We start from the raw sequence: 24,925 nt of genomic DNA on the forward strand, positions 1-24,925 counted from the left end.
AGAAACAGAAATGGTGAGCAGAGTGTTAAGGGCTGAGAGGAAAGAACATTCTGGATTTTCTTATTATTAAGATCCTACTTTGTTTAACTCTTAAGAAAAGGGATATTTTCTTTCCTTTTTAATGTATGATTACTTTTTATGAAGGATATTCTCTTTGCTACACATCACTGCGGGTAGGAACAAAAGATTCCCTCTTGGCTTTAGGGGACTGACCTGTAAAACTATAGGGGCTTCTGGAGAGGAGGTCTGGACTGTTCCATTCCACAAGTCTGGGTCGGAAGGATTTGTGTTTCTGTTTTTCCCCTAAAGATTCCTTTTCTTGTGTTAGCCCATGCTAGCTGTGAAGGAAGTCAAGTTTCCTTTCATTGTTCTTATCCTGATCAAAGTGGTAGAAGTTGAAGGGAAAACACCAGAGTCCAAGCATGCTGGTAACAGTGGAGGCCCCAGATTAGGTGTTTGTAAACAGGACAGATAACAGAAATGACCAATTGCCTGCCGGTTTCATGTTCACCCCCAGAGAAAGAAGTGGAGCCAAGCAAGCCAGTTCCATGTCCGAGGTGTCAGTGAAATCCTTAGGCAAGGAATGGCAAATAAGTTTCCTCTCTAGTGATGACACGGAGAAACTGGCGGCCACCTGTGTCGGGGAGTTCCGATGCTGCCTCCTGGCTTAACGGAAGAAAGTCCTTGTGATCAAAGAGCAATGTCTGCTGGGCATGGGAAGAGGAAATGCTAGGGCGTACTTGCCACCCCTGTCCTAGTACAATGTCAGAAGGTTAGATTACTGTACATATGCTAACATAAGTAGAAAACAGGCAGTTCCAGAGAGGAAATGGTAGACAGGATGAGAGAAGATGTAGTAATTATGGCAGAGACAGTGGTGCTCGCTAAACATTGTATTTAGTCCTTCATGTTAGGTGGGCCATGTGACAAGTTGTGAGCAATAAAACATAAGCAGAAATGGTGTGTGTCACTTCCAGGCTGGGGCAGAAAATACCCATGTACCGTTCTTTACTCTCTCATCCCTTGTTCTGTGATTGAGGGGGCCTCTTGTTCCAGATAGCGCAGCTACAATATGGTGTAACTTCTGTCACCCTGGGGTCCCTGAGGACTGTGTGGAGCCAACCTGGGATGCACACATAGCCTAAGAGAGAAAAAAACCTCTCTTGTGTCCACTGGAATTTCAGAGTTACTTTATTACTGCAGCATACCCTGGTCTATCCTGACTAATAGTAACGAAAGGGGAACTTTTTTTTTTTTCATTTTCTGCCCATATTTGAGATCACTATTTCAGAAATACGAAATAATAAAACTTTGAAGGTTATTTCTGGTGCATGTGGGAGTTGCCAGTCTGAAAAATGACATTTGAAGTAATAATTACAATCCTGTAAAATAGTGAAAATGTATTTGAAAGTATAAGCAATATATAAATACAGAATATTTTAAACATTAGTACTAGTACTTACTTTACCAATACTACCATCACTGCCTGGGGCCAGAGAAGATGGTGAGGAGCATCACTGACAAAAGAGAACAAAGAGCTTTGGATTTATGAAAACACAAATGTAAAGGGTTTTGAGCTAGAGAAATCCAGATATAATAGGTAAAAGTGCCCTGGCAGGTGTGGCTCAATTGGTTGAGCATCATCCCATGCACCAAGAGGTTGTAGGTTCTATTCTCAGTCAGGGCACATGCCCGGGGTTGTAGGCTGGATCCCTAGTAGGGGTTGTGCAGGAGGCAGCCAATCAATGTTTCTCTTTCTCCCACTTCCTCTCTCTCTCTCTCTCTCTCTCTCTCTCTCTCTCTCTCCCTCTATAATCAATAAAAAATATTTTTAGCCGAAACCAGTTTGGCTCATTGGATAGAGCGTTGGCTTGCGGACTGAAAGGTCCCAGGTTCGATTCCGGTCAAGGGCATGTACCTGGGTTGCGGGCACATCCCCAGTAGGAGATGTGCAGGAGGCAGCTGGTCGATGTTTCTCTCTCATCGATGTTTCTAACTATCTCTCTCTCCCTTCCTCTCTGCAAAAAATCAATAAAATATATTTAAAAAAAATATTTTTAAAAAAAGAATTAAAAATTTAAAAATAGGTAAAAGAGACCTTGACAATTTAATCAGATGTCAAAGGATTTCTTAGGGGAAGGAGGGAAATGCTGATGACTCCTGATTGCAATTAACAAAGTATTTCCCTGCAAGGATCTATTCACCAACCTCTTCCAAAATGTTTGTACAGATGGTTCAGTTTACACACTTGTTAAGCACAGGGATTGTTGATCAGTTTTTTCTTATTTTCTTCTCAACTGCTGTTCTTCCTTATTTCCCACAACTATTAGTATTTGTAGTACTGTGCAATTGCCCAATCTATTTTCTCTCCTCTGCTGGCCACGTCCCATTCCCCTATTTCCGAGCTCTGTGCAGTGTTCACTGTGATTATAACCATTTAAGGTTTTGCTCCTTGTTCTTAGGCTCTATAAATCTTTGTTTCTCTGGTTATTTCTTTAGGAAACATTCCTAGAAGTGCAATTTCTGGGTCAGGGATGTAAGGAACACTAGCTGCTCTATTACATACACCCCAAACATCTTAAAGGCTTAACACAAAACAAGTTGATTTCTCACTCACACTGTTGTCTACTGAGGGTGTTTGGTGGGTGGCCTTTGATGTGGTGAGTCAAGGATCCAGGCTCCTTCCAGCTTGTCACTTGGTCAACTTCACAAGTACCTTCAAAAGCCACTACAGATGGGGAAAGAGGGGGTGGAAAAGGCACATCTGCTTCTTAGCCACATCAGTTTGGAAATGACACACACCATCTCCATTCATTTTCTGTTTGTGAGCACTAGTCACGTGGCACCACACTTACTGCAAGAGGAACTGGGGAATATAGTCCCTGGCTGGGTGGACACTTCCCAGCATCACCTGCACTCCATGGAAGGGTGCATAATGGTGCACAGATACCATTTCTGGCCACAGAGGGTATTCCAAGCCCCTGTGCATTAATGCGGCTAGGAAAGCCCAGGCACTGCTGGTCACAAGATTGACTAACAGCTAAAACTTCCTTCTCTTACTGCTAGACTCAGTGGATCCCTTTGATTCCAGTGGTGTGATTTTCAGGCTCTGTGTACCTCCTTTTTCTTCCTCTTTTACCCCATTTCTTGGCAGTCTTGCTGAAGGGGGTAATTTCCACCCTTACTCCTCTTTCCTTTTGGGAAGTTAGAATTTTTGCCGATGGCCCTCACGTCTCCCTTTCCGCAGAGCGTGAACAGATATTCCTCTGCCAGTTGAGTCTGCTCCACAAGGGGCCTTTCTGGAAACCAGCCCCCTCTATCCTTTTGGGATTTACATTTTCAGGGCATGTTCTTGCTGCCTTTTGGTCTACTGTCCGCCTTGTCTCCTGGCCTGGTCCCAGTCCTCCCTACTTTGTCTGGTCCCCAGGCTGGGGGTCCCAGTGCTGGCCTGGAAGGGAAGGCTTGGGGCCCAGGGCTTGTCCTTGGCCTGGCAGGCTCCTCTGCAGTGAGTGGTTAGTCTGGCGTGGGAACAACGGGCAAGGCACCTCTACACCTCTGCTGACTCGTTTTAATCCTTAGAGGAGGAAAGAGGGAGAGCTGGGATGGAGGAGTGATGTCAGCTGTGTTTACACACTCTTCTGAGCATGAGACGAGTTTTCTGGGGCAGTTAGAATTGACCGAGGAGAGTGCTGAGCAACCCTAATGCCTTGGGAGAATCAGAAAACTCCCAGTTTGGGGCGGGAATGACTGCTACACATTCTGGAATCAGAGGCCCATTCTTAGACCACTGGGATTCAAGGTTCTTCCCAGTGAGTGGCCTCAGCCACTAAGCTTCCTCCGCAGGAAGGCAGCAGGTGGGGCAAATTCCCCTTTGTCAGAGGCCGTGAGGCAGCGTGACCAGGAGAAGCCGATTATAAAGAGTCCATCACCTTCTTTCAGAATTGGTGACTCAAGTGCTCTAATGAGAGCTGCTCCTGTTCTTCTAGCCCCAGGGGCTCTCTCTCCCGCTTCTCCCTCTCCAATCCTCTGAGCGTCTAACTCCACAGCGGGGCGTTGGCAAAGAGACCCCAAAGTCAGGGAGTTGCTGACTTCTGACCTGCCTTGTGCTTCAAAGGACCCCTTGTCCCCCAAACATACACACACCTGCTTTCAGGATAACTCTCATAAATGGACCATTTTTAATGGGGGAGGGAGGAAGACACCGATTTCCTGGAGAGAGGGGGGGGCGGGGAGCAGCCGAGAGAAAGCTGCTGCGTCTGGAAAGGAAACCAGGGAGGAAGACAGAGTCTCTTTGAACTTTTCCCACCGAGCTGATAGGAAAATGGCAAAAACACCTTCCGACTGGATCAGGATGCAGAGGGCGCAGCCAGGAAGGCCTGGCTCCTTTGAAGGTTCCCCGCCCCGGGTGAAGTGCGGCTTCTGGAGGGGACACCAGCTGCCCAAAGCCACTTCTCACGGGACACGGGCTCTGCAGTGCGGTTGTGTTCCAGGTGGTCACCAGAGCCAGACAAAGCGGGGATGTGAGAAGGAGATGCTGACGCGCTGGCCGGGACAGGAAGGGATCAGGAGGAATGCAGGGCCTTCAGGGGAGAAGGAGAGTTGAGGAAGGACAAGGCCATCTGGGATCCCAGGGACACTGTTGGTGAGGACCAGCAATGGCCCAGAGGGACCGGGCCCAGGAAGGTCAGTGCTGGCCTCGGGCAGAGGGACTGGTAGGGTGCAAGTAGAATCCACCATGTAATTCGTGGGACTCAGTGCCAAGTGAAAATGTGGGCCCCTTGTTAAAAAAATTTTGAAGAATTTTAAGATGGCAACAGCAGGGTAGTAAACCAAGTGCAGGCCTTACTGAGCCCAGGGCCCGCCGTGGCTATGGCCCAGGTCAGAGCTGGCCCTGGGTGTGAGGGTCCAGTGTGAGAGGACTTTGAGCTCCTGTGTAAATGATGCCAAAAGGATGAGTCCGGGCTGTAGATGTGAAGGCCAGGAGTGAAAAATCCAAACTCCTTGAGTCTTTTGGTTTTAAAAAATATTGTGGAAAAATAAAGACTCTCCATTAACAACGCGTTTATAACTTTATAACAGGCCTTCACATCTCCAAAACCATATAACAAAGGTGACAATTTTATGAGCCAAGTTATGCATAGCACGTTTTATGTTCCTAAACGACCTAAGTGGTTTTTGTAGGTCCTTAAAGGACTCTAAAAAGTAAGTGTGGAGGGGGAAAAAATAATTGTATTTCTCTTTAGATTTTTAAAATATGTTTTTATTGATTTTAGAGAGAAAGAAAGGGAGAGAGATAGAAAAACATCCATGTGAGAGAGAAACATCAGGTGCCTCCTGTATGTGACCCCGACAAAGGCTGGAACGCTCAGCCTAGATACGTGCCCTGACCGGGGATCGAACCTGTGACCTTTCAGTGCATGGGACAACCCTCCAACCAACTGAATCACACCAGCCAGAGCCATACTTCTTTCAGAAAAGTCATCCCCCCACCATTCCTCCTTTTAGTACAAAATGTCTGGGCATTTCTCATCCCTAGTCCAGGCCAGTTTTGCTTCTTGTCACTGTGTCCATTCCGTTTGAAGGCCACATTCCCCAGTGTTGCTAGAGCTGATGTCACTCAGTGGGCCACACATTCCCCCCTCCCCAAGTCCCACTCACCCTCAGCTAGTCAGTCACTACACACACCAAACGCCCCCTGAGAACAGGGTTCGTGGGGAAGGATACGATCCGCTCTTAGAGCTTGAGGAGGGAAGCAGGGGAACTAAGAGCTGGAGGAAGAACGGGAAGTGGCATGAGATCTAACTGCTCTACCTGGGCCGGGGGGTGGTCCATTTCCAATGCCTCTCACTCCTCGGTTCAACTTCCCGCCCTGGGCATTGGGGTGGAGGGGTCCATACCTGCCTCCTGGGATGGGATACACCACCACCCGCAGCTCCGAAGCTGTGGCATGATCCGGCTCTAGCAGGACCTGACCTCCCTGCTCTCCACCTGCGGCCTCAGGGAGCAGGGACTGTCACTCTGCGATGTGACCAGGTGTTTTCTCTCCTCAGTGGGGTTCCCTAGGCCTCTCAGGGACCATCCCCTCAAATTTGGAGACTCTTCCCAGTGGAATGACTGGTGTCCCTGATGTCAGGCCAAACCTGCACAACCTCGGCTCAGCAAGACAGAGAGCACGGGTCTCCTCAGCACAGGGCGAGGAGCCGGAGACAGACCCGGGGGTGGTGAAGAGTCCTATTATACTTACTCTGTTGCCCAGGGAGGTGTCCGAGGCGAGTCGTGGAACTGGAAGCGAACTTTAAAAAGCAAAGCATTTCCTTTCCACCCAGGCAAGCCTGGCTTGTAAACTGCAGCATGAACACCTTTAAGCAGAGAAGTGAAGGGAACCAAAATTTTGTCACCTTGAAGCTGCCTTTTGGGATACTGATGTTAAGCTGTTTACTAAGAAACAAGACTCAGAAAGAACCTTTGACCCTCCCCCTTTTCCTGCCCAAGAGATTCAGACCAGAAACCTGCTTTCGGGAGGGAGTCGGGGCTTGACCACCGTAGGAATCTTCACCCCAGCATTGCTCCCAGCCCGGATGCCCTCTGTGTCCCACTGTCGAGTAGCCCAGCAAGCGTTTCCCTGCCGTGTCCTTAATCAACTACCTGTAAACCGCCCGTTCCCACTTTTGAAATCGAATACCCTGGCCTCTAACCCTTTTCTCCTTTGTCCAAAAATGTCACAATAAACCCAGTATTGCCTCCCTGTCTTTGGAATTTTCATGCTTATTGGAATCCCCATGCACGTGTATTACAATTTGATTTTCTCCTGTGAGTCGGTCTCAGTGGGTTGATGCTTAGCCCAGCCAGAGGATCTGGAAGGCGGGAGGGAAGCACTGGCCTTCTGTTGCCCCCACAGAAGCTGAGAAGAGCCCTTCGGGTTGGCTCCCCTGCGCCCGGGCACTGGCTCTCCAGGGCGGGGTGCTGCGGCGGAGCTCAGCCACGGGGCCCCGCAGGGCTTTGGGGCAGGAAAAGAAAGACCTCACGGGCCCCGTCTGGAGACGAATTCGGGCCGCTTTACCTGCTCTTCCCGCCAGCCTAGCGACCCCCGCAGGCTCTCTCCTCGCCACGGCCCCTCCCCCGCCGCCCCTCCCGCCCGTGGGGCCCCGAGCAGCCTCCCCCGCGGCCGAGGACAGGAAGAGGCCGGATCTGGGGCAGCCCCCTGGGGAGGACCAAAGGTCGGGCCGCGAGTCCGGGGCTCGCCAGGGGCCCTGCCCCACGGGCCGGGGCGGCCGCCCAGCCGGCGGGAGCGGGGCCAGCGGGGCCGCGGGCGCCCGGGGCCGGCGCACGCCCTCGTGGCCGGGTGACTGGCTCTGCCAGCTGCGGGCCCGCCGTGCCAAGTCTGCCCTGGCTCCGTCTGGTCGTAATCGATGCTGGCGCCGGGCCAGGCCCCCTGCCAGCCCCGGTCACACTCGGCTAACGCGAGAGGCCCAGCCCATTAACTCCTCGCCAAGGCCATTGTCTGGGTCCCTGCCCGCTGGTTTATTTACTCCCGGGCTGGGCGGCCGGGGCGGGAGGCGGCGGGGCGGGCGGGTCAGGGGACGCGGCGGCGGGGAGGGGTGCGGGGTGCGGAGGGGTGCAGGCGGCGGGGGGCGGGGGCGGGAGTGGGGGCACCGGCCGCTGGTGGGTGAGGCCGAGGGCCGGCCGAGCCCAGGCCCGGGAGGCTGGACGGCGGCGGGCAGAGCCCAGGGCTGGGCGCGCTGGGGAGGGGCTCGTGTCATTTACTTTTGTTGTGTTTCTGCCACATCAGAGGTTCCCTAAGGCAGAGCGGGACAGATGCGCTTCCAGAGGCCAACCCGGGCCGTGGGGGGGGGGGGGGGGTGCGGGGTGGGGTGGGGGGAGCAGGCGCTGTCGGCGCGGGCGGGTCACGACCTCCCAGACAGTGGCCTTCAAAGCCTCTAAACATTTTTTCTGCATTACATCCCCTCCTGTATTTTTTTTTAAATTGGCATTTAAAATTTTTCATCAGAAGCTTAAATAGTTCCAAAGACTCTCCTTTCTAGCACTCGATGAAAATGGATTTTTTTTCACTTCTATCTGCCTTTATTTGATTATATATTACAGTCATTACGAAAACTCCAAGAAAAAGGAATATTGATATTTTAAAATAAAAATAATGTTAATGTCCAGGGGACTATAAACATCATAGCAATTTGACATCCTTCATTATCCATTTTAAAAAGTTGAGAAACACACTGATTCTTTAGCAGCTGGAAGTTTACATTGGTCCTTTCCTCCCAGGAGCTTGTATTTTCATCCCACCTCATCATAGAGTTTATCCGACTGTAATACAGTTTATGACTGAAAAGTCTTTTATTGAGTAACACATCAATACAATTTTTAGTTAAAACTCTTTGTTCATAAAACTCTGTTAACATTTTTTTTATGATTTTAGTTGTGTTATAGTGATTAATGCTTGGTTGATCAGAACAATATAAATAACTGTAAAATTTGATAAACAACTATTAACAAAAAAAGTAAAATTTTATTGGAAATACATCTTTTAATGAGGTGATAGGGACAGGTTTTTTTCCCAATTAGCCGAAGCATATATGGATGACTATTACTTATTGCTAGACTAAAGGCTTAGCATCTATTTTATTGCCATGTCTTATTTTTATAGATTTAAACATTCAGAAACATTGTTTAGATAGATGATAGAAAATTAAATGGAAACCAATGAGCTTTGTAATAGAAATGTCATTCAATTCTTTGAACTTCTTCCAAATTACATGCCTAATATTGTTAACAGAGAAGAGAGGGCCTTGTCTCCCCCAGTTGCTAGTAGGGGTGGGATTCTTGCCATATCTGAGAAAAGGAATTTTCTGAGACTCACAAGGGAGGATGACATATAGTAGTGTTGTGGAAGACCGAAGAAACCCCAGCGACACTTAGAGAAATGGAGTTACACAGCTTTATTACGCCTGCGGTCTCAGAGGAGTTGCCTCTCAAAATCTGAGCAAACCAATATGGTGGAAGCTCTTCTTTATATCCCTTTGGTGTCTTTGTCCCCCAAATATGTAATGGGACTTCCGGACCTTTTGCAGGCTTTGCAAAAAGCCCCATGTGCTGGAATGGGGGCAGTGAAACCACACCAATGGGCCTGGCCTGGCATCAGCATTGATAACCCCCTCCAGGGGTTGTGTTGTTCAGTTTATGGCCTCAGGTATTGCAAGACCAGATTCTGGGAAAGGGACAGTGACTTAATTATAGGCTATCAAGAATGTACATTAGGTTACTGGCACAAACTCAGATTGCTAGCCCCCCCCCCCCCAAATGTCTTATTTTCCCATCAGTAGAAAGCTTTATTTCTGTGGAATTACACTCCTGGGTTTCCAAAGTCCCATTTCCCTTAGTTTAGTCATCATAGAGGAAGTGTAGCTGGGGCTTCAGTAGCGTTAAAACCAGAGTCAGTGTCCAGAGTTTCCTTTCCATGTTGGAGCCGGGTCCAGTCCAGCATTAGGCTAGCTTAGCTTGTGTTTCCCCGCTGCATCCATCAGTCCATTGCACGTGGGGTCCATGTGGCTAAAGACAAATGTAAGAGAACCAAGAATCACAAGCCAAGTATGCCAAGAGTAACAAGAGAGAGAACTCCTTTGTTTAGGAGATTATGTATTCCCAACGGCTTGCAGTGGCCACGCCAATTCTGGGCATTCATCTCTGTCCCCAGGTTTGATTGACAGGCAAGAACCTTCCCTATGCCCCGCCAACTTTGCTGGGCATGTGTCTACCTTTCCTTTGTTGGATTCTTCCCCCCAGTGTTTTGCAGGGAATAGGCTGTTGGTTCAGTTACCTGGGGAGTACAAAGTTGCAGCTTCCTGATGAAGCTGCCCAAATGACATGCCTATAATGTCTGTGGCCTTCCCCTTGCTTCTTTCCTATTATTAATAACTAATTACAATGGTATCAATATTACCAAATTGTTTTTAATGATCCACTGACAATTTTATTAGTGTTTCCTTCAATCTTTTTTATATGTTTTTATTGATTTCAGAGAGAGGAAGGGAGATGGAAAGAGGGATAGAAACATTAATGGCGAGAGAGAATCATTGATCGGCTGCCTCCTGCATAACCTCTACTGGGGATCAAGCCCACAACCTGGGTATGTGCCCTGACCAGGAATTGAACTTCAACTTCCTGGTTCATGGGCCAACACTCAATCACTGAGCCACACTGGCTGGATGCGTCTCCTTCAATTTTGTTGAAAACAAAGAATTGGCCCTGACCGGTTTGGCTCAGTGGATAGAGCGTCGGCCTGCAGACTCAAGGGTCCCGGGTTCGATTCCGGTCAAGGGCATGTACCTTGATTGCAGGCACATCCCTGGTGGGGGGTGTGCAGGAGGCAGCTGATCGAAGTTTCTCTCTCATCGATGTTTCTAACTCTCTATCCCTCTCCTTCCTCTCTGTAAAAAATCAATAAAATATATTTAAAAAAAAAAGATTTCAGAAGCATAATTTAAAAAAACAAACAAAAACAAACAAAATCTAAGAATTGGAAACCACCTAAGTTGTAAAAAGACTTGTTTAGAGTCACTCAGAGTTCTTGTCCACAGTGGGAGTCAGAACAGAGGTGCCACTTTCTCTTGTAAAACCCTCCATTCCATCAGGTGTGGAAGGGGATGCCTTGTCAGACGTGCCTTTTTGGAAAGGTCACTTTAACGAAAGAGCATAAAAAATTGAGGATCAGAAAATGGATTTTCTTCAAGCTCTCTTGATTTACAATACCTATTGAGCATTCCTGGGGTACAAGACCCCAATTTTGTGACTTAAGACTGAAAATTACTAGAGAGCCAGAACTTAAATTTTTACTCCTCTGCTAGGAGTGAGCTCAAAAATATATATGACTTAAATACACAGTTGCCTGTGGCATCCAACCAATCAGCAAAAAATTGAGAGGCAGCACCCCCAGATATTTGTACATTTATAACTTACTAGAGGCCCGGTGCACAAAATTCATGCACAGTGGGGAGGGGGGGGCTCCCTCAGTCCAGCCTGCACCCTCTCCAATCCAGGATCCCTCTCACAATCCTGGACTGCTGGCTCCTAATCGCTCCCCTGCCTGCCTGCCTGGTCGCCGCTAACTGCCCCTGCCCCTGCCAGCCTGATTGCCCCTCACTGCCTCTGTGTGCTGGCCTGGTCGCCCCTAACTGCCCCTCCCCCCCCCCCCCCCGCTGGCCTTGTTGCCCCTAACTACCCCTGCTGCTGGCCAGGTTGCCCCCAACTGCCCCCTCCCTGCCTGCATGGTTGCTCCTAACTGCCCCTCCCTGCTGGCCTGGTCATCCCCAACTGCCCCTCCTTCCCCCCCGCCGGCCTGGTTGCCCCATGCAGCCTGCTTATTCAGTCATTTGGTCGTCCCTCACTAACCCCCCTGCCGGCCTGGTCGTAGGCAGCCATCTTGTGAGGGCATCAGGGTTAATTTGCATATTACCTCTTTATTATATAGGATATGCATGTACTACTAATGTCAACCATATGTTAAGTGGATTCAACTTTATTTTAGATTTTAAAACATAAAGTATATTTTATTCCCTGCTCCCAGTGGATTGTATTGTGAATCTTCTTTACTGCCCTGTGCTCTGGAGTTTTACTCAAAGTTGTTCTCAGAGTGCAAGGGCATGTGTGGACGAGGGGTAGAAAGTGGCACGGGAACCTTTAAAAGCCTGGAGCTCCCCAATCTGTCAGTCAACATTTATTAAGATTATGTACCAGGCACTGTGCTGGGTTCTGAGAATACAAAATAATAAATTCTTATTGCACAACAGTGTGAATATAAGTTAACACTACTGAACTGTGTACTTAATAATGATTTAGACGGAAAAATTTTATGTTATGTGATTTTTCCCCCTCCACACACAAAAAGACACAGTCTCTGCTCTTAAAGTGATTATAGAGTTTCATGAAAGAAACACAGAATTCGTTCATTTGTTTATCTGGCAACTTTTAATTAATGGGATGCCAATCATGTGCAGACCCTGTGCAGGTCCTGGGGAGAAACCTGTAAGCAAAACCAGGCAGAGTTAGTCTCTCCTAGAGCTGACGGCCCATGACCAGGCAGGAATGTGCACCGGCCCTGCCCACCTGCCACACGTGGCTGTTTCACTAAAATGAAATAAAATGTAAAATTCATCCTCCAGGCTCACTACCTCCATTTCAAATTCTCAGTAGCCACAGGTGGCCACAGGTGGCTAATGCTACCATATTGGACAGCGGAGATAGAGAGCTTTTCCATCATTGAGAACAGCTAGCTCTGAAGCACCGAGTGTGGTCACCATGATGAATAGAATGTGCCAGGTCACCAAATAGGTCCCTTGTCAGCCTATCCAGTGCGTTGGTGGCAATTTGTAAAAGGTTTTCCCTCTGGGTGGGTGCAGCTCCATGCCAGGGATAAGGCTTGGGGAACAGAATGTGGTTCCGGGCCTATGAGAGGTCAACATTTCTCGAACAGGATGTGTTGATCACCATGTCGTAACCAGGTCCCTGGAATTGTAAGACTCGGGAACTCTGAATTCTGTCCAATCTCTTCTCACACTATAGTCCCCCCCCCCCCCCCCAATGTGGCACGTGGCCTTGCTCATCTCCCCCTTCTCTGCACCAACTCACTTCTCTTCAAGGCCCCGGTGAAACATCACCTTCTTTCTCCCCAGAGCCTTTTGTGAGCCCTTTAGGAGGCTAATTAACATTCAATGAGCACAAATTATATTTGTTATGGGTGGGTATGCGCAGCCGAGTGTGATGGTGCAAGCACAAGATGAAAACGGAGCCTTTCCATGTGAGTGGTTTTAAATCCCCAACCACATGGCCAACGTGGTAGCTTCACCATCCACAGGGCACATTCGTCAGGCAATGGGAAGCTCTAGGAATCTGCACATCCCTGCTCCTAACCTGAGCAGTAGCTGTGCCTGAAATACCTTGGCCCCACCTCCTGCTTCATGTTGCACAGAAAAGACACCAGGAAAGGATTCATTGAAAGAGTCTGCCCTTCATGACTCAATTATCCAATGTGAGAAATGGTGAGGCTAACACCAGCTGACAATGACTTAAAGGTCTCCAGAGATTCTCTAAAGAAGCTGGAATATCACCCCAGCCGGCATGGCTCAGTGGTTAAGGGTTGACCTATGAACCAGGAGGATCATAGTAGAAGCTAATTTAGAGGGTCTCTGTGCGGATGACTTAGTGCCAGACACATGATGAGCACTCAGTGAGCTTACCTTTCAACAAGGGAGGAAACAAGGTCCTTATGACGATCCCTGCCCCGCAGGCCGGGAAGGATCACACATTTGCTGTTGGTGAAAGCCACATCCTAGACCAGCACTTCAAGCCCCTGGCCAAAGCCTTGTTCTGATTGGTTCCCTGGCTGGTTCCCTGGCCGGCCCCAGGCCCATGGAGCTGTTGGGTAGTGAACAGCCTGTCCCTAGCCGTGCCTGCTGCCTTTGTTCCCTTCCAGAGGGCCTGGGAGCCTCTGCATGTCAGTCTGTTTCTTTGTCACTGGTCCCTGCTCGTCTTCCCCACTGCCTGCGGGACGGTTCCTCTTCTTACTCGTGCCCGAGGTTCTGCCTCCCAGCTACCCTGGCAGCAGGAGCGTGGTTGATATACAAGGGCCACAGGAGGGCTAAGGCCTTGGCTAAGTGGTGGGGAGGCTGAGGAGAAAGGAGGTCATGGACAAAAGGGGAGAGGTCAGGGTTTACAGAGCCGGAAGGGACCCCCTCTCCTCTCCATTTTATAGCTGAGAAAATGATGCCCGTTTTGCTCAAAGTGACATAACTGTTTGTAGGAAAGGGTGGGACAATCATCTAGCCTCTTTAGTGCCCACTCAGTTTTCCTTCTGGTACCGGACGCTGCCCTCGCCTCCCACTCTGCACAACTGTTGTCTGGGAATGTTGCTGCCTCACTGCCACACACCACCCAATGGCCCGGACTGGAGGAGGGGGCTGGGATGAGACCTGTCACCCACCTTGCCTTGATAGACCATCAGGATAACCCCATCACACCCTGAGGCCTCATGTCCCCAGTCACCACCAGATGCCTGAGAATTTTAGCCATCCTCATCCCCATGACTTTCACTCCCATATAGCTATGAAATGCCCTAATCTGACCCAATCCCCAAATCCTCTCACTTTGCTTTCTGGAACTCATGGTTTATCATCAGTAAAATCTCCCCGTATGCCCAGCTGGTATGGCTCAAGGGTTGAGCATCAACCTATGAACCAAGAGCTCACAGTTTGATTCCCTGTCAGGGCACATGCCCAGGTTTTGGACTCGGCCCCTAGGGGGGGAGTGCAGAGGGTGGCTAATCAATGATTCTCTCTCATTGATGTTTCTGTCTCTCTCCCTCTCCCTTCCTCTCTGAAATCTTCTCACACACACACACACACACACACACACACACACACACGCACACACGCACACACACACTTCTCTTTGAGCATTCCTTCACCTTCCTGCTCTAAATAAAACCTCTCTGATCCCCCAAACATAACTTTCTTGCAGCCACCTCCTATAGTGGCCACTTCTTTCTCCTACATCCCTCATACCAATGTGTCTGGAGGTGGGGAGTTATCCTCCTTGTTCCTAATGGCTATTTCCAGGATGTTCTCCTTCCGCACACTAAAACTCCATATCATTTGAAGGCCATGCCATCAGACCAAAGCAGCCACAGTCCCTCCTAGACGTACCATACTTGAGGCCAGTCCCACTCATTCACAGAATAGTCTAGTTCCCGACTCATGATCTTCCTCTTTTCCACCACTTCTTCATTATTTTTTAAGACCTTAACATTCAGTCTTTCGTTCAACAGGTATTTTTGAGCACTTACTGAATGCCAGGACTATTCTTAGAATTGAGGGTACGCGAGTAAATCAAAGAGAAAATGTCCCAGCCCTCAAGGTGCTTACATTCTTATGGGGATAAGACTGATTAACAAATAAATAAGCACTGCATAACGCAATGTCAGGTAGAGATGCTGCAAAAGAGAAAACAGGCAGGTGAAGGAGTAGTGTGGCAGGGGATCAAAGAGCTATTTCAGAGGCAGTGGGCAGGGACGGTCAGCTATGGCGATGACCCTCCCAACACCTCCCACGCACGGTCTTTGACCTCCTCTCTCCACAGTCGTCTTCTTCCCACCTCACGCCCACTCCCATGGCCATAACCTATAACTTAGCTCTTCTAAAGCCTCCACTCTCTGACCACCACTTCCTGTGTTTAGATCATTCACTCTGTTACCTTCACTCTAGTCTGTCTCCTCTGGGACCTCCATGCCACTGAGCTCACCCCTTCCACTGTCCATCAGTCCCCTCATCTCCTCATCAGCCTCCCTCTCCCTCTTGATTCTGCGGTCTGGGACAATTACCACTCTTTTGCACAAGCCCTCCACTCCCTAGGCCCTTTCCCTTTGGTTGGACTCTTCTGACACCTCGGCCCTGCTTAGTCCCTACGCCCTACCTTCTCTGCACCTGCACCGAGTAGCTGAACATCACCGGGAAACTCACAACCATGCTGACTAGCCGCACTTTACATTTCTGACCACAAACCTCAAGTGGGCACTCAACTTGCCCAGTGATCCCACTGTGTTTCTCTACTAAATTCACTGCCCCACTTTCCAGATGACTGTTTCACATCTTCTCTCTCTTCTCCAACTCTCAGCACCTCCTCTTCGTTCCCCGCTGTTAGCAAGGACCTTGCATCTCATTTCTGTGAGGACATAGATGCAATCATATGCAAAGTGCCTGTCTTCTCACCATCAGGTCTCCCCTGGTGCCGACATCTGTGTCCTACTCTCTGCCCTTCTTTCCTACAACCCATGGCCTCCTCTCGGGATCCCGGCCAGCCAGCCCCACCTCCACTTGCACACCAGATCCCAATCCCTTCACTTACTCGAGGACTGACCAAAATCATCCTTCTCTTCCCCACACTATCCAACTGCCCCTCTCTATCAGATCATCTCCTTCAGCATATAAACATGCTGTAATCTCTCTCATCTTTAAAACAAACTCTCCCTTGACTCTATAGCCTCTTCAGCTGCTGCCCTGTTTCCTTCCTCCCACGTGCTCACCCCCGTTCCCTCAGCCACTCTAGCCAAGCTTTTGTCTCTGTCACCCCATTGAAGCTGCACTTGTCCAAGTCATCAATGACCTCCTGTTGGCACATCCAAAAGTCAGTTTCCTCTCATCCCATTCAGCTTCTCAGTAGCATTTGCACAATAGAGAAATCGCTCCTCCTCGAAATACCGTCTCCATCTGGACTCCAGGACTCCTTCCCTGGCTCCTCCTGTGCTCCGTCGCTAAATGTTCGTATGGTGTGGGGACTTGCTTCCTATTTACAGTCTTTCCCTGGGCAGATCCCACCCAGGTCCGTGATGTTACATGCCGTCCTGGGGTTGGACCCCTTGAGGCAATGGGGAACAGAGTAGAGAATGAAACAGCAACTCCAGAACCCCTGCCTGGATAGGAATCCTTATTTTGCCCCCCGCTGAGCTGTGACATTGTTCTTAAGGACCCTTCTGTGGCATCTCACATGGGATCTCCCAAAGGCAGAGTCTGAGACAGCGGTTTACAAGTCAGTTGTCTACCTGGGAGCGTGACTCAGGGAGCAGGAGTGAGAGAGAGGAAGAGTGAAACAGGGACAGAGGGCTGTGCTAACGACTTGGCCTCCTCTATGGGTGACTGTTGCTCGATCTGCAGGAGCTCTCCTCATAGCAGTGCTGGCCCTCAGCATATATGACCATTTACACGGTGGTGACCCTGACCTTGATGTCTTCCCTGCCTGCTGGGCATCTCAGGAGCCTATCGTGTTCAATACAGAGTTCTGATTTCCTGTTCCTCCCCCGATCTGGCTCTTCCTCCAGTCTTCTTCATTGCCCTCATGTGGCCTAGGTCATCACTATCCTCTACCCCTCACATCCGATCCATCATCAAACTCAAAATATACCCAGTCTGACCTCCTCGTTAATTTCCAACACAAAGCAACCAGCCCCCTGCCTGGCCCACTGCAGTAGCCTCTCAGCAGTCTCTGGCCTCTGCTCTTGCCTCCCTACAGCTTATTCTCCGAGAGCAGCCTGAGTGATAATGTTACTCCCCTGATTAAAACAGCTGCACAACAGCTTCCTGTTATCATTTTTTAAATAACAGCTTTATTGAAATGTAATTCACATGCCTTGTAACTCACCCATTCGAAGTGTACAGTTCAACAGTTGTTTGGTATATTCACGGGATTGTTTGACTATTGCCATGATCCATTTGGCAACATTCTCATCACCCCTATTAATAGTCACTGCCCATTTCCTCCCAACCCTGCCAGCCCTGGGCTCATCTCCTCGAGAAATGAATCTACTTTCTGTGTCTATGGATTTGCCTGTTTTGGACATTTCGCATAAATAGAATCATGTAATATGTGTCTTTGTGACCAGTTTCTTTTTCCTGTTATTATTTTTTCGTTGTTTCGCTGTTAATCCTCACCTGAGAATATTTTTTCCATTGATTTTTTTTTTCTCAGAGAGACTGGAAGTGAGGAGGGGTGGGGGGAGGTAAGGAAGAGCAGAGAGAGAGAGAAACATCCATGTGAGAGATCGGTTTCCTCCTTCACATGCCCCAACCTACTGGGACTTGGAATGAAGCTGCAAGGCAGTTATGTGCCCTTGACCGGGAATTGAATCCCATGATCCTTCTGTGCACAGGCCGATGCTCTAACCACTGAGCCACTGTCCTGGGCTTTCCTGATATTCTTAAAATAAGAACCAAACTTCTTGTGTGGTTTGGAGCCCATGTGAGGCTCTCCAGCCCCTCCCAGTCCATCTCCTCCAGCCTCAATGTCAGTGCTGGGAGCAGGGCCCACTCCTTAGCCTCAGGCAACCCTTGCTTGTCCTTCTCTCTCCTTCAGATCAGTGTACAGGCCACTCCTTTCCATGACTCAGGTGTCTTGTCTGCCCAAATGTCACCTCCTCTTTTCCGTAACCTCTCCCCACTGCCAATCCCTACCCCTTCTCCTTACTATAAAAAAAAATCTGTGTTTGTTTATTTATTTGCTTACTGGCTCAGACCCCCCCGCCCCCTCCTTTAGACCTCCACAGAGTGAGGATTTTATCCTGTTCACACTTGTATTCTCAGCACTTAGATCAGAGCTGGGCACAGGGTTGATGTTTGGCATTTGCCGCACGAATGTTTGGGCAATGCTCCCAGAAATCCCACTGCGGAGTTTCCACAGGGCCTTCCACCCCCTAAAACAGTGTGAGACACCTTCACAGTGACAAGTTCGTCCCTAGGTCTAATGAAGGCCGCCCTGTCACCTCCATTTTCTTTTCCTGCTGGGTTTTGTGGTCCACATGCATACCTATCCCCCCACAACCTCGACACACCAGCTACCCCTTCCCTCAGCCTTTCCTCAGAGATTCTCTTCCTGGAGTCCCTTTGCTCCCCCAGGGAAGAGTACCCCACTTACCACCTGTGAGGGTTGCTGCTCCAACACAAATAAAACACCATGGCCTGAAGACACCAGGCCTCAGCTCTCCGTCCACCATCATCAGCCACGCTCTGGGCTTCTGCTCTGGACTTGGTCTTCTTTTACCTTGCTTCTGTGGAGCCCTGATATTGCCTCTTCCTTTCTCTTTAAAAATCTCAGCCTGGCCCTAGTCAGGTTGGCTCAGTGGATAGAGCATCAGCCTACAAACTGAAGGGTCCCAGGTTCAATTCCAGTCAAGGGCACATGCCCGGGTTGCACACTCAGTGTGCAGGAGGCAGCCAATCAATGGTTCTCTCTCATCATTGATGTTTCTGTCTCTCTTTCCCTCTCCCTTCCTCTCTGAAATTAATAAAAAATATATATTTTTAAAAAAATCTCAGCCTGGTGGCAAAATAGGCCTTTTCATACATTGCTGATGGGAATGGAAATGGCACAGCCTCTATGGAGGACCATGTGGAATATCTCTCACAAACCTTTGGGCCCTGGGTACCTGTTCACACCTGAAAGTACACACCTGGCCCTTCTGACAAAGGGTTGGGGACTGACCACCTAGTGCCGTCAGGAGAGGACTGGTTTAGAACAAGGAACACTTTGCAGCTGTAAGAAGAAATAGGAAACCCTCTCTGTGCAGATATAGAACAATCCCCAGGACATATTGTCAAGAAAATCCATGATGCCTTAGCCGGTTTGGCTCCACTGATAAAGTGTTGGCACACAGACTGAAGGGTCCCGGGTTCAATTCCCATCAAAGGCACGTACCTTGGTTGCTGGATCCCCAGCCCTAGTCAGGGTTTGTGCAGGAGGCAACCAATCGATGTGTCTCTCTCACATTGATGTTTCTCTCTGTCCTTCCCTCTCCCTTTCACTCTCTGTAAAAAAAAAAAGGAAAAAATATCCTTGGGTGAGGATTAACAAAAAACAAAAACACATCTGACTCAGGGGTTTCAGCTTTGTTTCCTGCCAATGATTATAGTACACTACCTTTTAAGTAATAAAGAGGAAAGTTAAGAAAATATTTACATTAAAAAATACTAGAAAGATGGAATCTTAGGGAAAAGTTAGTAGGAAACTTGATTGAGATTTCATGTCGTTTTTGTATTACAAATTTAAAAATAAAATAAATAAGTAAAAATGTATTACTTTTAAATCACAGTCCTATTTGTGGGGATGCTCCTCTTCTAAGGACCCTAAGATCTTTCTTTCAAGAAATTGAAAGTGCTCAGGAGTCATGGTTGGGTGCAGATAGTAACTTCTGTGTTGTTGGCTGTGACATCTGGGGTGTGGCCTGTCATTCGACCTGGGACGGGCCTTGTTTTATTCCCAACATCCGCACAGTGGATGGCACACAGTGGGCACTCACTAAATATTCGTTGAATGAAAAATGAAATAAATGTATGAGTAGAAAGAGTCCTAACTCAGATTTGGAGCAGCTCAGTCTTGGCAAAAAGTCCAAACTGATATAAAATTGTCAAAATGGATGAATGTGAGCAAGGAGGAACGTGCCAGTGCTGTTCACGTCACAAATCAGAAGGCGCCACTCCAGATCTGTGGCATCCCAACAGATTTCTGGGAATTTTCTTGACACCTGGGGTCTGGACAATCATAACGAGTAAATGCTGAATTAGAGTGTAACAGCAATAAAGCAAAAGCAAAAACAGAACCCCAGTGAAGGCAGGATCCCCTTGGGCCGTCTCATCAGCCCCCCTCTCAGGAGCGTAGTGGTCTTTCGAAGGGCTATGTGCCTGAGGGCACACCAACTCCCAGGCACACTCTGTGCTCATGGCCACGTGGGGCTGCTGAGGACGGGCCAAGCACAAGTCTGGAGTACACAGTGGACTCCTGGCACTGGCAAGAGCTGTTGGCATCAGTTATACCCCTTTCAGAGTGTCAGGTTACACGAGAGCCAAAACCGAAGCCTGCTCAGTGCCCGCCCAGCACGCACCCTTACCTCCTCCCGGCCTGGCTGCCACCTTGCAGCTGGGCTCTTCCTGAGGCAAGGGAACGAGGACCGAATTGCAGCTTCTGCTTGAGCCCTCCCTTCCTCCTCCCCACATCTGACTCAGGGGTTTCTGCAGATGGGTAGCTCTGTTTCCTTTCAAGCCTCTTTGCCAAATTGCCCTCCCTCTTCCTATCCTGGTGGGGGAGTTATCTCCAAGGGGAGCTGGGCTTTTTCTGCAGACTGGAGGCCCGAAGCCCTGAGCAGGAGGCCGGCCTCAGGGCCTCACAGGGAAAGTGTTGAATTGAAGCAATTTGCCTGGAGCTGGATGTGAGATTAGCCAGAGCCCCGGGCCCTGTCACCACCGGGTGCCTGTCAGATTCCTGCCTGCCCATCCCTCCATCTCTCAAGCCTTGGCTCTGGACCCAAGTGATCATCTCTTGGCTGTGACCTGGGGTGGAGCCCCCCATGTAGCATCAACCACACGTTCCCGGGGGATTTCAGGGTGTGCCCCGTGGCCAAAGGTGGGGCAATGGGCAGGCTGTTATCAAGGGGCTGAGTCTGGGAGCCCTGCTAAGTCCTCCCCAGGCCATGTCCCACAGGGAAGACCCCATACTTTTTCTTCATTGCCTCAGAATGAGCAGTGTTCAGAGGTGTCTCTTGAGCACATATGCCTAGCCCAGAGGGCAACTGGGAATCTGCGCAGACTCGGCGACAACCTACCCTTTTCTAGGACAGACAGAGAACAGAGCCTACCAGAGTCCCAGCATCGTGGGCTCAAGGTTGTCTTGACCTACAGAGGCCTGGCCCGCCAAATCTCACTTCCTCCTGCTCCTTCCTGCCTTCCCACTCACTTCTCACACTCAACTCACCCTCTCCTTCAGGAGTTCCGCTCCCTCCCCTCCCCCGGGCCATGGCAAGCCCACACTTAGGAGGCCATCCTTCTTCCAGAAGCCAGTTGAAGTTGGAGCAAGGGAGGGGCTGAGAGGCCCTGTGGAGGGGGTCTCTGGCCACCTCCCAAACTGGAATCTCTGCCTTCAGCTTTAGCAAGAAGCCCAGCAGACCCCTCCCAGGACTGGCCACTCAACCGGAGCACTCCTCAAGGCAGGTCCAGGTCAGAGGGCAGCAAGACACTCTCATGCCTCCCCCAGCAGCTGGACCCAGGGTGAGGAGCCCCTCCCAGGGGCCTCAGGCCACGGGGCCTCTCAGGTTCCCTCCAAGGGAGGGGGCTGCTGCAGAGCCAGCTGCAGCTGTGGGAAACCACACACCGCAGCCTGCAGGTGCAAGAGGCCTGGGGGAAGGGGAGAGGATTAACTATTTCTTAGGAGCAGGTCTCCATTTCTTCCATTCCCAAATGGTGGCTTCCCCATGAGGCCGGGCACCACTCTGGGGAGTATGGGGTGGGTCCCTGGCCACAGAAAAGTCAAAGAACTTGTGCTCCAGGGAGCGACAAACCCCCGCCCGAGAGGCCCTGAGACCCTGACACCTGCAGAAAGAGACCAAGGCACCGTTGCTGACTCTGGGCCAGCTTCGGAGGCCACTGAGAAGCCTTGGGCATCATGTCCCTTTTCATGTCTGGCTTCCATTCCCCTGGGCCAGTCCTTGTCATGGGTCCCTGCCTGGAGGGAGGTGGAGGGGAGCCTCATCCTCAGCTGTGGCATTCACCTCCACCCCTGGGGGGCCGCCCCAGGCAGGATCAGGTCCGGCCTCAGGGGAGGAGCGGGTGGCTGAGCAGACCTGTTCCCACTCAGCCCAGGGCCTCCAAGTGGTAACCATTAGTGGCAAGTAAACTATGGTTTGGACATTGCTCTGGGGTTGTCAAAGGGGCTGGAAGCCATTCAAGGGGAAAGCTTTCACACGAAAGGCTCCTTTCAGCGATGCCTGTCCCCAGGGCCTATTGTGGTGCTAACGCTGCCCATCTGCTGGCCAGTCTGCCTGGGCCGGCCTGGCTTCTCACCCTGCCGTCCACCTGCCTGCTGGGGTGGAGTGCCCACCAAGAGCAGTCTTCTGGCAAGAGGGCCAGGAGGCCCAGGATCCTGTGGGAAAGGCCAGCGTTGCCCTTGTTTGAGCCGCCCCCTCCCCCCAATATAACTCATCCTCTCCTCTCTTGATCGCTCCTAAATGTGAGAGAGGTAACATTCTCTAGGAGGAACTGAGCTCATTCTGCACACATGTCCGAGCACCACCACCTGTCGGCTGTGCGCAGGCTTGGAATGTAGACATGTCCTTGCCCTGGAGGATCAGTCCGGTGGAGTAGATATTCACACTATTCACAAAGATAGACGGTCACACTCTTCAAAGAGAGAGACATTCACACTCTATTCAGAGAGACAGGGAGAGGTGAGCTCGCTGAGGGAAGGCGCCAAGTTCTCAGGGACAGAGAAGAGGCCAATGATAGTAACGGATGTCTGCAGAGAGCTCACAGATGTTCTACAAAACACACAGAGCTGGTTGTTCTGAGCGAAGCAGGATGAGGAAAGGCAAGGTGCTTAGGATCAAATTGGGAATATAAGAATATGAGTCACAGTATAGAGCAGTAAGAGACTGACTGACCCAAGGGGCTTTGGAATTTAGGGCAGGCTCACTCCTCACTGGAGTAATCAGGGAAGGCTTCTGGAAGGAGATGGCATTTGAACTGGGGGGATGTCAATAGGCTGAGTTGGGGGAAGGTGGACCTAAGTCCTGGGGGCCTTGGAGCCAAAGCAGAGACTAGGGGATGACTCCTCCTTCTGGATGAAACACCTGGGAGGAAATTAAACACTAAAAAGGGTGAGAGATTCTACCAAGATACTAAAGTGAGAAAGTTGTCTCTACTGCTTTCCCTCTGCCTCCACCTCCTTAGGAGGGAGCCAGTGATTCCTTCTCCTCTTACCCATCCATTTCTGACCTTATAAATTCATCCCATCCTACCTTTCCATCCTCAGTTCCCCCTTCTTTACCACAGTATCTTTGTTCCCCTTTCCTGGCACAGAGCTGCCCTGAGTAATAGCAGTGTCTTTTGTTATCCATAGAGCCCTTTATTTATTACTAGAGGCCCGGTGCACAAAATTCGTGCACGGGGGGCAGAGGGGTCCCTCAGTCCAGCCTGCACCCTCTTGCAAGCTGGGACCCCTCAGGGGATGTCCAACTTCCAGTTTAGGCCTGATCCCTGAGTTGGACATCCCTCTCGCAATCCGGGACCACTGGCTCCTAACCATCCGCCTTCCTGCCTGCCTGATCACCCCTAACCACTCTGCCTGCCTGCCTGATCGCTCCTAAGCACTCACCTGCCTGCCTGATTGCCCCTAACCACTCACCTGCCTGCCTGATCACCCCTGACTGCTCGCCTGCCAGCCTGCCTGATCGCCCCTAAACAGCCCCTGCCTCAGCCCCCCGCCACCACGGCTTTGTCTGGAAGGACGTCCAGAATGACGTCCAAAACGTCTTTCAGCTGTCCAATCTAATTAGCATATTATGCTTTTATTATAATAGATTACTTTTAAAAAATATTTTTATTGATTTCAGAAAGGAAGAGAGAGAGAGAGAGAGAGAGAGAGAGAGAGAGAGAGAGAGAGAGAGAGAAACATCAATGATGAGAGAGAATCATTGACCGGCTGCCCCTGCACACCCCCTACTGGAGATTTAGCCTGTAACCCAGGTATGTGCCCTTGACCAGAATCATACCCGGAACCCTTCTGTCCACAGGCTGACGCTCTATGCACTGACCCAAACCAGCTATGACGTCCATAGAGCCCTGTTAAACCATACCTGAGTTTATGCTAATGAGATGACTCGGGTGGACCCTTAAAATAGTTTCAAGCAAGGGGCTGGCCACCCAGAAGGACTGTGGGAAGGTGTCCAGAGGGATTAAAGGGTTGGAAATTTCATCCCCACCCTACTTCCAACCTCTGAGGGGAGGAGGAGCCTGGAGACTGAGTTCAATCACATGGTCAACGATGGAATCAATCACGCCTATGGAATGAAACCCCGTATAACAATTGCCAGCACTGAAACTCAGAGAGCTTCCTGGTTGGTGAACACGTGATGTGCTGGGAGGGTGACACACCTGATGCCTTGAGGAGAAGGCATGGAAGCTCGGCAGCCCCTCCCCCCAGCCCTTTCTTGTATGGCTCTTCCCCTGGGCCATTGCAGAGTTGTGTGTTACAGTAACACTCTAGTTGTAAACACAGCACTTTTAGTGAGTCTGAGAGTCATTCTAGCAAATTACGGAACCTGAAGGGGGGTAGTGGGAGCCAAGTCAGACAGAAGTGTGGGGGCCTGGGGACCCCATTTGCATCTGGCATTGGAAGTAAGGGCAGTCTTCTTGAGGACTTTGTCCTTTAATTTGTGGGACCTGATGCTGACTCGGGGTGCTAACTGCAGGACGATTCGATTGGTCTGACTCAGTTGGTGTCAGTGATGTGTCAGTAAAACCAAAAAGTGTTCCTTATAATCTTTCCTATAAATGACAAGCTTAACCCCTTTTTTGTGTCTGAAATGTCTCCTCCCCTTCCATGACTG

The 24,925-nt window shown here is 50.0% G+C and overlaps 1 pseudogene across 1 annotated transcript in view; it reads left to right on the forward strand.

Moving 5' to 3' along the window:
* Window positions 1-331: 331 nt before the first annotated feature.
* LOC308520341 (glutamine synthetase-like) overlaps window positions 332-24,925 on the forward strand; it is a 35,912-nt pseudogene continuing 11,318 nt past the window's right edge. The window contains exon 1 of the transcript in view: window positions 332-428. The product of the transcript in view is annotated as a glutamine synthetase-like (transcript). The remainder of the gene's footprint in view (window positions 429-24,925) is intronic.

This window comes from Myotis nattereri, assembly GCF_964212035.1.
Source record: "Myotis nattereri genome assembly, chromosome: 1".
In the NCBI taxonomy this organism is placed as follows: Eukaryota; Metazoa; Chordata; class Mammalia; order Chiroptera; family Vespertilionidae; genus Myotis; species Myotis nattereri.